This window comes from Zalophus californianus, chromosome 10 (assembly GCF_009762305.2).
Source record: "Zalophus californianus isolate mZalCal1 chromosome 10, mZalCal1.pri.v2, whole genome shotgun sequence".
NCBI classification, from domain to species: domain Eukaryota; kingdom Metazoa; phylum Chordata; class Mammalia; order Carnivora; family Otariidae; genus Zalophus; species Zalophus californianus.
This window is the reverse complement of record NC_045604.1, coordinates 22,040,731-22,051,662: the sequence shown is the minus strand read 5'-3', so window position 1 is coordinate 22,051,662 and position 10,932 is coordinate 22,040,731.

Sequence of the window (10,932 nt, the reverse complement as noted above, 5' to 3'; positions counted from 1 at the left end):
CAAAAGTATCATGGCAAGTAGAAGTCAAACACAAATGGCCATAATGTTATATGACTCAAAAATATATAATATCCCAGAACGATTTCTAGGTAGCCAAAATTCTGTCTGACTCTATCCACTTATGAACTATTATAAAAGTTTCCACTTTAAGAACTCATATAATTGACACTGAGAATTGGTTTATACAAATATGATTACACCAGTTGACCATCAGAAGGATATGACGGTTATGAAGATACATTTGGCTGACCCGGCCATTTTCTTTCACATCTCCTTCTCCACCACAATGAATGTAAGAATTATGGGACATAGTCATGAAACAAAGACACCAAGAAGGCACATCTAAGGAGAGAAATCATGGCCAAGACTACATAAATAGATTATACCCCATAAAGGAAGATATGGGCTCAAATACATAGTAAAACTATGATTAGGCCAGGCACATCTAAGAAAGGAAAAATCTTTGTGTCCATCCAAGTAGGTTATTTTTAATCTAAAACAAAAACAAAACAAAAAAAAATCTTAGTAGTTTAAAAACAAAGTTTTACTATATATATATCCAACCTATATCAACAGGAAGCTTCTGCTCATCCGAGTCACTCAGAAATCCAGGCCAATGAAGAAACCACCATTCCAAATACTACTGGTTATGATACAAGAGGAAAAAGAGAGCACCAGGAAGCACTTAATGTGTTTTAATCCCCCAACAAGAAATGACACATGTGACCTATGCTCACATTTCCTTAACCAAAGAAAATCTTGGCCAACTCTAATATTTTGAATAAATCAAGGTAAGTCAATTGTTTTCCTAACACCAAGAATATTTTACTCTTCCAGTTTTTTAAAATCAACTTCATTGATAATTTATATACAATTAAATGCACCAATTTTAAGTATAGAATGTGTTTTTTTCGAAAAGTGTCTGTGGATCCATATGTATAACTATAATGACCATCACAACAAAGAACGATTCTATTACCTGAAAAAGTCCTCTAGGGCTCTTTTGCCATTAGTCTCATATCCCCAACACTGACTCCAAGCAAACATTTGTCACCATAGATGGTTTTCCCTCTTTCAGAATTTTATGTAAATGTCACAGGATGTAATCTTTTGATCTGGCTTCCTACACTAGCACAAATGTTTTGAGGCTCCTCCATATCAATATGTGTATCTATATTTCATTTGTTTTTACTTCTAAGTAGTATTCCATTATATGTTTAGCTACTTACTTATGAACATTTAGGTTGTGTCCAGTTTCTGAAGTTATTACTATTCAGAGGGCTATGAATATTCAGAAACATGGACCTGTGTAGATATTTGTTTTTATTCCTTTCAGGAATGTAGAATTGCAGTGTGCCATTTTACATTCTCACCTTAATGTAGGAGCGTTCCAGTTGCTCCACATTCTCATCAGTAGTCTTGTAGCTAGTGGTAATGTATCACTGTGATTTTAATTTGCATCTTCCTGAAAACTGGGATATTTGGCAGCTTAGCATATGCTTTCTGGCCATCTTTGTGTCATCTTTGGGAAACAGTCCCAATCTTTCACTTTTTTGTCTTATTATTGAGCTTAGAAGTTAATATATTTTGGATATAAATCCTAAGCCAAATATAAATGTTACTAACAAATATTTTCTCCCAGTTTGTGCCTTACCTTTTCACTTTCTTAATGATGTCACTTGAACAGATGTTTTTTACTTTGATCAAGTTCAATTTGTCAATTAGTTTCTTATGGTTTTGATTTTGTTTTCCTATCTAAAATATGTCACCCACTTCAAGTTTATGAAAATGATCTCCTTTCTTTTCTTAAGAATTGTGTAAGTTTACCTTTTATATTAAAATCCAGGGTTCTTTTTTGTGTATGGTATGTGGTAAATTCAAGGTTTATTTATTTCTAAGATACCCAGTTGTTCAGGTACCATTTATAGTAAAGACAATCCTAACTCTATTATGAGCTTTGTAATATCTTAACTGACATATGCCTAGGTCTATTTCTGGGTTCTAATATGTTTATTGGGATATATATACACCCTTGTGCCAAAATTACATTGTCTTTATTACCATAGCTTTATAGTACGTCTTAAAATTGTGTAGTATAAATCTTCAATTTTTTTCCAAAATTATTTTAGCAACTACATAAAGGTCCTTTTAATTTCCTTTTGGATTTTAGAATTCACTTGTCAATTTCAACAAAATTAAAGTCTATTAAGATTTAATTGATTGTACAAATTTTGGTGCAATTAATTTTCAGCAATATTGACTCATAATATAAGCATGAACATAGCATGTTTCTCCAGTTATTTAGGTCTTTGTTAATTTCTCTTGGCAGTATTTTATAGTTTTCAGTATAAATGTCATTTATGTATTTTGTTAAATTTATTCTTACGTATTTCATGAATTTACTCTCGTTTTTTTTTAATATCAGTGTTTATTTGCTGTTAGTATATAGAAGTGATTTTTTTATATTGACCTAAGATTTTTCAATCTTGTTAAAAAAAATTCATTTATTTGTGGGAGCCTGGGTGGCTCAGATGGTTAAACATCTGCCTTCGGCTCAGGTCATGATCCCAGGGTTCTGGGATCGAGTTCCACATCGGGCTCCTTGCTCCTTGGGAGCCTGCTTCTCCCTCTACCTCTCTCTCTCTCTCTCTCTGTCTCTCATGAATAAATAAAATATTTTTAAAAAATTCATTTATTTGTGATAATTGCCTTTTTAAAGATGACAGATTTTTCTATGCACATGATCATGTTGTCTGCAAATATAGTTTTACCTCTTCACTTAAAATCTGTGCGCCTTTATGTCTATTCCTTGCTTTATTACACAGGTCAGAACTTTCTGTATAATACTACACAGGAATGAAAGCAAACATTTTTGTACTTGCAGGAAAAGAATTTGAATTTTCACCATTAAGTATGATGTTAGCTTAGGATGACTGGAGATTATCTTTATCAGTATGAAGAAGTTCCCTTCTACTCTGAGTTTAAAGAATTTTTTTTTTTAATCATGAATTGGTGCCTAATTTTTTTTTCTTTTTTTTTTGGAAAGATTACTATGACTGTACAGGGTTTTTTTTTTTTTTTTTCCTTTTTTTCTCTTAATAAGGATAAGTTACATTGATTTTCAAATGTATAACCAAACTTGCATTACTGGAATAATTATAATTATTGGTCATAATGTATTATGTTTATATATTGCTGGATTCAATTTGCCATTTTTTAAAGAGTATTTGTATCTCCTCTATCTTTAATGTCTTTGGGTTAGAGTTATGATGGTCTCATAAAACAAGATGGTACACATTCTCTCTTCCTCTGTTTTCTCCCAAATGCTTGTGTAGGATTGGTATTATTTCTTTAATGTGTAATAAAGTTCATGAGTGAAACCATCAGGATCTAGGCTTTTTGAGGGAACATTTTTGTTTACAAATTTGATTTCTTTTATAGGGTGTTATAAGCTGATCTGTATCCCCCCAAAACTAATGTTGAAGCTCTACCAGTACCTCAGAATTTGACAGTGTTTGAATATAGTGTCTTTAAAGAGGTAATTTAATTAAAATGAGATCATCAGACTTCATCTAATGTGACTGGCAACCTTATATAAAAGGGAAATTAGGGCAGGTACACGCAGAATAAAGATCATGTGAAGACAGAAAGGAAGAAGACATCCATCTACAAGCCATGGATAAAGGCTTCGGAAGAAATTAAATGTACCTATACCTTGATCTCAGACTTCCAGCTTCCATAACTGTGAGAAAATAAATTTGTTAAGCTTTTCTATTTCTTCATGTATCAGCTTGGTTATTTTTCTGTTTCAAGAGTTTGTCCATTTCATCCGACATATTTTACTGGCAATTTAGGTGCTCATAATACTCTTATTCGCCACTTAATTTCTCTATGATCTCTGGGACTATCACTTCTTTCACCCCTGATATTCATAATTTGTGTCCTTTCTCTTTTTTCTTTAACAGTTTGGCTACAGTTTTATCAATTTTAATTATCTTTTCAAGAACTAGCTTTTAGTGTTGTTGCTTTTTCTGTACTGTTTTCTATTTTGTTGATATCCCTTTTTCCCCTTATTCTACATATTTTGAGTTTAATTTGCCCTTTCAACTTTTAAAACAGATGGTTAAATCACTGGCTTTAGATCTTATCTTCTAACATAAGCATTTAAGCTATAAATCTGTCCAAACACTATTTTAACTGCATTCCTGACTTTTTTATATTTTGTTTTCATTATCATCCAATTTCAAATATTTTTCAGTATAACTCAGTATCTTAGAGCTATAGGCTGCTCAAAACTGCTTTCTAAAGTGGATTCTAATGGTTTATGAGAATTTAAGCTGGTTGGGGGCGTGACTGAGGTCAAAACAGCAGGTTGGCCATATTCTGTTGTTTTAAGTCCTATTGATATTAATTAAATATTCCATGAGATAAATAGACTGAATTTGGTCCCAGACTCTGTCAGCTACATAAATCAGAGTGGCCAACAGAGTTGCTTACTTAAGGCAAAACGGTATAAAAATGATGGTGAATATTGTTGGGACAATTCTCCACAGGTCTCTCACATTTCTGCAAATGTCGTGAGCGAGGACAAACTGCCCCTTGTTTTGTTCTTTCTTTTCAATGATGTTTTCATAGCAACCAACCTTGGAATATAGAAAAATTGTCTCCCTCTGGAACAAATGTCAGGTATCCTCAGTGTCCACTATAAATAAAGAGCCAAGAAGAGGCATGCTTATTTCCCATTATAAAAGATTCTGATTCCTTAAGATCTAGATTCCTCTCCTGTACCATGACCCACATTATAGACAATTCTCTGCATTGCCTGTGGGAACTGAGACTCAGGAAACCAACACAAAAATACTTATATTCTAGTTACTATTATTGCTACAAATAATAAACTATCCTTTGTCTCAAATCCAGTAGTCTTATGTCTCCTACCAGCTTCTATGAAAGTATGGCAGGCTGACAGGTTAACATACAAGTAGGGTAAAATTTCAATCAAAAATTCAGAGTTTGTGACACTAAGTTTCTTGCAAATCAGCTTAATCTTTTCTTTTTTTTATTTTTTTAAAGATTTTATTTATTTATTTGAGAGAGAGAGAATGAGAGATAGAGAGCACGAGAGGGAAGAGGGTCAGAGGGAGAAGCAGACTCCCTGCTGAGCAGGGAGCCCGATGCGGGACTCGATCCCAGGACTCCAGGATCATGACCTGAGCCGAAGGCAGTCGCTTAACCAACTGAGCCACCCAGGCGCCCCAGCTTAATCTTTTCAAGGCTTGTGTTTTAAGTGGTGTTAGTGTGGTTCTAGAATAACCTCTCTCTCTCGCAAAAGGTGTGAGACTGTACTACTAAGGTGTGAGACCTTTATAGATTCCTCTATCAAAGGCCTGTGGTATTTTAAAAGGTCTCTTGACTCTGACTAGTAGGAATGCTGATATCTCTCTGGCAGGTATAAGTGATGGCTTCCTCACAACTGTTCTTTGTTTGGCCTTGTGGAATTCCCTCCTACACAAACACTTGACAGGTCCACTTTGCTGGCTTTTGGAGCTCTCTATGGAAATCAAAATTCTCTAACACTCTGCCCTACAAATTCCACCTACTTTGACCTCCCTGAACTACTATCTCTATGTCCTCAATTCAGTAAGAATGCCAGGGTCTGTTTGGCTATACATCCCCGCACTGCAATTCAGACATTTCCTTTAGTCAGAAAGCCATGGTGAGGAGACCTCATGGTGTTTGTTTCCCTTCTCTTAGGGATCGGAATCATACACTGGCTGTTCTATATATCAAACAGATGTGTCCTATATTTTCCTCAGTTTTCTAGCTGTTTCGTGGCATGAAGGCCAGTCTACAACAAATCCTCCAGCAGCAGCAGCAGCAGCAGCAGCAGCAGCAGCAGCAGCAGCAGCAGGAATTGAGAGTTTTTATATGAGACCCAGTTTTCCCCTTAAGTCTCTTCCCCAATCAGTAACCTGTATTTTCCGTTTGGAATCTGTTTTCTAATTCTAATTTTTTGTAAACTTTCCCTCCTCCAAATAAATGATAAAAACAAAATCAATTTCCAACTTTTCAGGCTTAACATTTTTTTCTCTTGCTGTATGTTTAAGCTCACAAATTATGGCTTACATTAAATAACCAAGCATTCTTTTAAATAGGAATAAGTCTTCCATCTAAAATTAATAATTTGCTTCAGTTCTATGAATAATCCACATTCTATGCTCCACCAATAATTCCTTTATTTTCTTAAACCAAAATGAAGGAATACAAATTTAATTTAATGCTCTGTTCAGTTTAGACACACTCTATTGAATTCCACATTTAATTTTCACAGAAGTAGTGCTAAAGCTTATGCTTTCACTAATTTACCAAACACCCTCTCACAATCCATGACATGGTACTGTCTATACATTATTAAGGGGATAGTAAAGTGCCCAATTTCATCGGCAGTGAGCAAAGAGAATGAGGTATATGTTTTGTTTTTGTTTTTTTTAAACTAAGAAGAATATACCTCATTTGACTACAAACATGTAACCTAACTCAGTCCAGGGGAAGCACTCACCAGAAACTTCAATCCTGCTTAGGTAGAAGAATGATAGTGAATCTCTATACTGTATTACTTCATTTAAAAAGTGCATTTTTAAATGGAAATACTTTGTCAGACTCTATCATTATTGAAAGTCACTAGAGATTATCCTGATGAAAATGATGAGATCATTTTTCATAGCTATGTCTTTCTTGTTCCAAAATCTAAGTTTAAAACATACCCATTTGAGCCAGGGTGGTGACAAAGGACTATCACCAATGTCAGCTGACAACTTTAATATTTTTTTTTCTGCACATCTAATAACACCCATGAGAAAAAGAAGTCATCTGTGCTTCTATCTTGACCTTATAAGCATGTTTTTCTTACAAGCAACTGCATTTTTAAAGAATATAAATGCTACCTGGGATTTTAAAAATAATTCTATGTGACTATCAATTCAATTTAGTTCTTAAAAGAAAATCGTTGCACAAATAGAAATAACAAAAACAATACATCCAATACTTCTTTGTGTTGAACAATTTTATTGAGGATGAAAGGACACTCGCTCTTTTGCTTTGTTACTTGGCAAATCTATACGTAATGATTTGGGGCTATTGCAGATAGCAGCTCCAGGCTTCTCTCTCAGCCCCTTCTTATATGCATAAACAATTCTTAGCTCTTCTGGAGTTGAGTTGAATCCATTTTGCTACACAGGTGAACGGAGTTATGTTCCCTTCTCTCCAACGAATATCTACATAAGTTGCTATTGAAATGCAGATCATGTAAGTGAACTATAGCACAGATAAGGAAAATTTAAAACTGAATCCCAAATATTACTGTTTCCGGAGTCCCTTCACAGACAAACCCATAGCCGCCAGGCTATGTAACTTCTGACATGATGCCATGATTTATCCCCCACAAGGTAAAGTTTCTTTCTACCACATCCCTACTTCTCCCTCACTGACTCACAGTTGTTCACCTCCTCAGCTGCCTATCAGATTCATGAATGCAGACTCTCTACCCAAATATACTGTAAATAGAGATGTGAAATCAAGTTGGCACTTTACTCAATAGCTTTTAGAATATTAATGACTCATAGAACCAGAAACTAATATCCCCTGCCCAGTAACACTGTCAATGTGAGTGTGCTTCTGGGAAACCAAAATATAAACTGAAGATCACCTGATATCCACAAATCAGAGCAAGGGAAGTGAAACATAAAAATCAAATGTTTAAATAGCATCAGGAAACCTAAAGCAACCCTCTTCACAAAAGCATTATACTAGACACCCAAATAAGACACACAATGTCTATAGATCAGAACACCCTCCCAAAAGTTTTGTTATGTTGTGTTTCTGTTTTCATTTATCTCATGATATTTTTTTATTTCTCTTTTGATTTCTTCTTTGACCCATTCATTGTTCTGGAGCATGCTGTTTAATCTCTACATATTTGTGAACTTTCCAATTTTCTTGTTAAAAATTTCTATTTACACAATTTTGGTCATAAGGATGCCCAATATGATTTCCATCTTCTTAAATTTATTAAGATTTGTTCTGTGGCATAGTATATGATCTATTCTGGAGAGCATTCCATGTGCAGAATGTGTATTCTGCTGCTGTTACATGGAATGTTTTGTATATGTCTGTTAGGTCTGTTTGAATGTATAGTTTAAATCCAATGTTTCCTTATTGATTTTCTGTCTCAATGATTTATCTATTGCTGAAAGTGGAGTACCGAAATCTCTTGCTATTATTGTATTGCTCTCTATTTCTCCCTTCAGATCTGTTAATATTTACTTTATATTTTTGGGTGCCCATATATGTTCAGTGCATAAATATTTATAACTGTTACATCCTCTTGATGAATTAACCTCTTTATCATTACATAATGACTATCTTGGTCCCTTGTTACAGTGTTTAGCTTAAAGTCTACCTTAGCTGATATAAGTATAAAGAAAACTTATGGGATGTAGCAAAATAATTCTAAGATGGAAGTTTATAGTAATAAACACCTACATTAAGAAACAAGAAAGGTCTCATACAAAATGACCATACTTTACACATCAAAGAATTAGAAAGAAGAGAACTAAGCCCAAAGTTAGCAGAAGGACATAACAAAGGAAATAAATGAAATAAAGATCAGAAAAATAATAGAAAAGATCAATGAAACTAAGAACTGTTTTTTTTAAAAGATAAACAAAACTGGCAAGTGTTTACCTAGACTAAGAAGAGAGAGGACTCAAAATTGGACATCAAAGAAGACACATTACACTTGATACTGCAGAAACACAAAAAATCATGAGACTATGATGAATAATATGTGGCAACAAACTGGACAACCTAAAATAAATGAATAAATTCCTATAGACTAAGATGCTACCAAGATGAATCATGGAGAGGCACAAAATCTGAAGAGACCAATAATGAGAAAGGAGACTGAATCACTAATCAAAAACCTCTCAACAGAAAAAGAGTCCAGGACCAGAGAGCTTCAGTGGTTAATTCTACCAAGTATTTTAAAAAGAATAAATGCCAATCCTTTTCAAATGCTTCCAAAACAACAGAAGAGGAGGGAACATTTCCAAATTCATTTTACAAGGCCAGCATTATCCTGAGACCAAAGCCAGATGAGGACACCACAAGAAAATTACAGACCAATATCCCTGATGAACACAGAAGCAAAAATCATCAACAAACTGTTAGCAAACCAAACCCAACAACACATTAGAATACATCGAACAATGCAATACATACACCATGATAAAGTGGGATTTATTCCAGGAAAAGAGGAGTGGTTCAACATCCGCCAATCAATTGATGTGATATGCCACACATTAACAAAATGAAAAATAAAAATCATATTATCATCTCAACAGATGGAGAAAAAGTATTTGACAAAATTTAACATCCTTTTATAACAAAAATTCTCAACACACTGGGTATGGAAGGAATATACTTCAACAGAATAAAGGCCCTATAATGACAAGTCCACAGCTAACATCACACTCAATGGTGAAATGCTGAAAGCTTTTTATCTAAGACAAGGAACAAGACAAGGACTCCCACTGTCACTACTTTTATTCAACATACTATTGAAAATCTTAGAGCACTTAGGCAAGAAATAAAAAGCTTCCATATTGGGAAGATGTAAAACTGTCTCTATTACAGATTATATATAGAAAGCCCTAAGATTTCAAAAAAAACACTGTTAAAAGAATTCAGTAAAATTGTAGGATACAAAAACATAAAAAAACTCAGTTGCATTTCTATACACCAACAGCTATCAGAAAGGGAAATTAAGAAAAATAATCCCACTTAACAACAACATGAGAAAAAATACTTAGGAATAAATTTAACCAAGGAGGTAAAAGTTTTGTACATTGAAAACTGTAAGACATTAATGAATGAAACTGAAGATACAAATAAATGGAAAGATATTCCATGTTCATGGACTGAACAAATAAATATTGCTTAAATTTTTTAATACTGAGATTGATCTACAGATTCAATGCAATCCATACCAAAATTAGAAGGGTGTTTTTTCACAGAACTATAACAAACAATCCTAAAATGTGAATGGAACAGCAAAAGACCTTGAATAATCAAAACCAATCTTGAAAAAACGACAAGCTGGAGTTATCACACTTCCTGATTTCAAAGAGTATTATAAGCTATTTTAATCAAAACAATATGTCATGGGCATAAAACAGACACATAGATCAATGTGAAGAGAGGGCCTAGAAACAAACTCACACATATATGATCAATTAATTTATAATAAAGGAACCAAAAATAGGGAAAGAACAGTCACTTCAATAAATGGTGCTGGGAAAAATGGATAGGCACATGCAAAAGAGTAAAAGTGGACCACTATCTTTTACACAAAAATCAACTCAAAATGAATTAAAGACATGAATGTAATACCTGAAATCCAGTAACTCCTAGATGAAAACATGAGGGACAAACTCCTTGACTTTAACAACAATTTGACACCAAAAGCAAAAGAAAAAAAAAAAGTCAAAAATAAACAATTGGGATTTGGGGATTGTAGCAAACTAAAGAGCTTCTGCACAGCAAAGGAAACTACCAACAGAATGAAAGGGCAACCCACGAAATGGGAGAAAACATTTGCAAAGATAGATCTGATAAGGAGTTAATATCCAAAATATACAAGGAACTCAGGTAACTCAGTAGCAACACACACACACACACACACACACACACACACACACACACACACACACACACACACACCGAACAAAATTTTAAAATAATCAAAGTACCTAAATAAACATTTTTCCAAAGATGACATCTAAAGAGCCAAAAGGTGCATGGAAATGTGTTCAACATCACTTGGCAGGAAAATGCAAAACAAAACCACAATGAGGTATCACCTCATACCTGTTA